The sequence below is a fragment of the Lampetra planeri genome, chromosome 35 (genome assembly GCF_965212315.1).
Source record: "Lampetra planeri chromosome 35, kcLamPlan1.2.h2, whole genome shotgun sequence".
Classification (NCBI taxonomy): Eukaryota; Metazoa; Chordata; class Hyperoartia; order Petromyzontiformes; family Petromyzontidae; genus Lampetra; species Lampetra planeri.
In genome coordinates this window covers 10,963,024-10,967,516 of record NC_136141.1, presented here as the reverse complement: position 1 = coordinate 10,967,516, position 4,493 = coordinate 10,963,024, and the positions used below count along the sequence as shown (strand labels likewise).

The 4,493-nt window shown below is 42.6% G+C and overlaps 1 long non-coding RNA gene across 1 annotated transcript; it reads left to right on the top strand.

The window, feature by feature from the left end:
• The first annotated feature begins 165 nt into the window (after positions 1-165).
• Positions 166-4,186, top strand: LOC144730402 (uncharacterized). The gene is made up of 2 exons (XR_013587817.1): positions 166-269; positions 359-4,186. It is a non-coding gene; the product is annotated as an uncharacterized LOC144730402 (long non-coding RNA).
• Positions 4,187-4,493: the final 307 nt, after the last annotated feature.

The following is a 4,493-nucleotide window of genomic DNA, read 5'->3' as shown; positions in this document are numbered from 1 at the left end:
GTCGTCTCCCGCCGAGTTACTACACTACATATGCGTTTCACATTGGATGATAGATTCTGTCCATCTCTGTGACCCATCAATTGTTTTCCTCTTCTTTTGATCAATGTTTACAAGAAATATGTAAAGCAATGACTTCAGTTTTAATCAAACCGCTTCAGACCCCCCCCCCCCCCCCCCCATGTGATGCTTTCTGTTTTCGGTTCTCTTCTGTCACCAGTTCAGTGACCGCTTTGCTTTGACCGAACCACCATCAGCAGCAGCATAATCAGGTAAGAGTGCTTCGTTATTTCTCAATTTAAATAAATAGCTTTTAATTATGGAGCATAAACCATCACGCAAACTTTTGTCATTTTCGCAGTGGCTTTTGACTAAGCATCGAACAAAGAGTCACCCCAGAGACCTGGAGCTGCCACCTGGAAGACCCGAAGCGAAGAGCCCAAAGGGCAGAACCCGAAGCTCTGCCTAGGGTCAGACAGTCACAGCATCACGCGCTTTCAGATGCGCTTCTGTGGCCGTCTGGAACACTCTTCCTTCCGATATTAGGAAACCACTGGAGCTATGCACTTTTAAATATTCCAGGTTGAAAACTTGTATCTTTACAACTCCTTTTTGTTTAGTTTGTTTTCCTTCCCCCGCACCTCCAATTAGCACGGTTGGCTATGGTGTGAAAGAAGTTCAACACACATTCATAAAGAGTGTTTGTGCGTAGGTTGGAAACATTTAGGCTGGCCTGCCTACGATCCATCCTGGGTTTAACCAGGCTGGATTGTGTGAGGAGCTCACAGGTAGGGCAGATCACTGTTACAACTCAGAGGGCTCACATGACATTGACTTCTCCAAGACAGAGGTTCTCTGCAAGCCATCTGGCTATCATGAGAGATTCGTTCATGAGGCGATCCACATATACAAACACAGAGACAATTTCAACCGAGAAGATGGATTCTGGCTTAGCAATCATTGGAAGGACGTAATAAACCATTTCGGATCTTAACTGATTGTGTTCACGTTTACGGTGACTTTCAGACCGCGTTCCACTCACTGGCATTGTATTCTCCGCAGGGAATGGATTATTTGCTCCGCTGCAAGTTTCCCCCCACGACTCACCCATTGACACGACGGTCAATGGTACAGTGTATAATAACAAATAGTATAACATTGATATGCTTAATAATATGTAAAAAGTAATATATAGTATCGTAATTGTATAGTAAACATATAGCAGTGTGATACACATTAGGGTGGGTAGAATAATACATAGTGTTATATTAAAATGTATAAGGTATAGGGTGGTTTATAGCAATACAGTATATAATTTAATGTTGGGTTTGTCTATGGCAGTATATAGTACGGTGTATACTCGTGTGATGTAAGAGAATAAAGTTTAGATGGAAGCATATTATATAATTTTTACGATGTAGAATTGTAATGTATTACTTACTGTTAGTAACTCAGCTTATTTTAGAGTATAGTAAGTATACTGATGATGCTATGCAGTTTATACTTTAGTTTTTTATGTAGTTTATACTTTAGTTTTCTACGTGGTTATTTAGTAACTGCAGCTACATACTATTAACATTCCTTTCCTTTGTTAATGCTACTCCCTGCACCCTCCCTTTGGTGCTGTTGATCCTGCATAATGCATGGGCATAATATGACTTTGAAACCCCCCCGCCCACCTCCTACGCATTTGCCATGAATATGCTAAATTCCTCTTGATATGCACATTCTTTTTGTTAAGGCTCTCTCCTTCCACCTCCAACCCAGCTTATATATAAGCTCCTAGCTTGGCAGTGTCTCATTCTTCACCTGAAGACGGCTGCTTGCGTTGTAGCCGAAACGTCGTGAGAATTATTTTATTATGTTTTATTTTTATTATTTTATTACTTCCCTTCTACGTGACTTTACCGAAAGAACCAAGAAGAAGATGGAGCAAGCTAGATAGGACCCTGGGATCCCTAGCCCCGCTGCCCTTATCAGGGCCGGGACTCTGTGTGGCTCAGTGGTGAGAGCCTGGGTACTCACGGGCCGACGTCCTTATCAGGGCCGGGTTTGATGGGCCAGTGGTTGAGACCCGTACCCTGGCTAGGTCGGGTCAGATAGCCTCCTCTAGGAAGGACATAGCCGGAGGACCTGAGAGCGTAGCCGGTGTCAGGCACGCGTAGCCGTAGGCTGTGTTCCTAGGCTGTATAGATGACTGTTCTGTAGGGTGTTACAAATAAATACGTGCTGCCTCCCGTCAACTTGTCTCCTGCAGTATTTACGGCATTGCAACTGGTGTCAGAAGTGAAACTGTCTGAGACGGCTCCCGCAGCAGCGGCTGTGTTGATGAGAGACATTCAGCCTATTAAACAACGAGCGCCACCGCCGCATCGAGGAAAAGGGAGCAGCAGCTATGTGAGACATTTAACAAGGTCATGTAACCCAGAGAGTCGGAAATAACTGCTAACATAGGCAGGTAAGATGGAAGCATCACAGCCAGTTATGACTTTACCTGGTTAATAACGTCCTACCAATGATTGCTCAGTTTGTACCCTTCTCGGTTTAAATTGTGTCTGTGTTTATATATCTGGATGGGTTCATGAACGAATCTTATTTGATAGCAAGTTGGTTTGCATAATACCTTCGTCTTGGAGAAATCAATTTCATGTGTGACCACAGCGTTAAAACAATGATCAGCCACGGCAAAGGTGTTGGTTCTACCATGTTTCAGATCTGCCTTGTTTGCGAACACGGTCCGAGACATGCCGCTTAGTTTCCCCAATGTAACTACTGCCGCAGGCACAGCTTAGTTTCTAATCCCATCTGTGAAGGACAAGATTCCTTACATGCAATATCCCGGCTGTATCTGCGGCAGCAGTTACATTGGGGAAACTAAGCGACATGTCTAGGACCATGTTCTTGAGCATAATGCAGATTTGAAACACGCTAGGACCAATACTTCTCCCGTGGCTGATCATTATTTTAATGCGGCTGGCTCACACACAATTGATTTCTCTAAGACGATGGTACTTTGCAAGCCCACTGGCTATCATCAAAGATTCGTTCATGAAGCCATCCATATATACAATCACAATTTCAACCTAGAGGATGCTTACAAGCTCAGAAATCATTAGAAAGATGTCATCAACCACTTTGGGTGGTGACTTGATTTGTGTTTTCTTGTCAAGGGAGCGCAGGTCAAGCCATGACTTGATTTGTAATTTTTTTATCTTACCCCAGGGCAAATGTGCCCCACCCACTTCATTGCGCCGCGGGAGCTCTTGTGCCACGCCCATTTTTGAAACCTTTATAAACGGTTGCCTTCGGTATCTTCCCCCTCTTTCCTCCTGAAGACGATCGCTTGTGTTGTGATCGAAACGTCGTGGTTTGTTTTTTATTTTATTACCGAAAGAACCAAGAATAAGTCTACATTAAAGACTGCCACTACACTCACCCAGCTTAATAACAATTGCTACAGTATACATTAGACTGCCAGTACACTCCGATTAAGAACCAGGCTAGTCGACATTCGTGTTTGGTATTATTAACTTTATTATTCTATCTACGTGACTTTACAGAAGAACCAAAGAATATGAATTCATGCAGTCAAAAAACGTAAAATGTTTTAGTTTGGTTTATTTTGATCAATGCTGCCATTCTGTCCGTGCTGACTCGCACATTTTGAGTCGGACGATACCGAGACCCAATGTATCATGTCACCATCCTATTTCTTAAATCAGAGTTGAAACCAGCTCACAAATTCCACATTTGCACTTTGACATCCGTTCCGTTCGCATGTCCCTTTTCGGTCATCCGTTCGCTGTTGTTGCTGTACCTCGGCACAGACGGTACTCACGGGAAACCCTCAATAAAAACATTACGTCATCTTGCCAACACAATTACAAGGAATGCAAATGCAAGCGTTGCGTGAGACAGTTCGGATTAATTCAATGCACAATCACAATTACTATCCAGAAGTAATTTTAATATTTTAATTGTTTTAATGGGGCTTTGCCCCTACACTCGGATTATGTATTGGTGGTCAGGTTTCCACGTACTTGAAAATAGCCTGAATTTTTGTGGAAGGCGCTAATATTTTGCTAAAGTGTGTTCAAATGTATAATACAAAATGTTTAAAGTTGTATATCATTCTGTTTGAAACGGATAACTTAAATATAGTTGCTTTGGGAAGAGGGAGGATTGTTTATACCATTTGTGTGATTCATGGAAATTGACGTTCACTTGAACAAAAAATGTAAACAATCTGTCGTGGCGTCAGAAGGCATCACTTTTTAAATGGCATCTTTTAGATTGCAATGCCACGCAGTCACAAACTTAGCTCACGATAATTGTTTGTTGTAACGTCACAAACATGTGGTGACCAGCTTCGACTGCTTGTGCCAAAGCCGCTCACGCCTCAAATATTTTGTAGATGAATGCCGTTGCGCAATGTTAGCAAATTGAGTTTTAAATGCCAATATGCAAATCAAACCAGTCCGACAAACCTTCCTCCA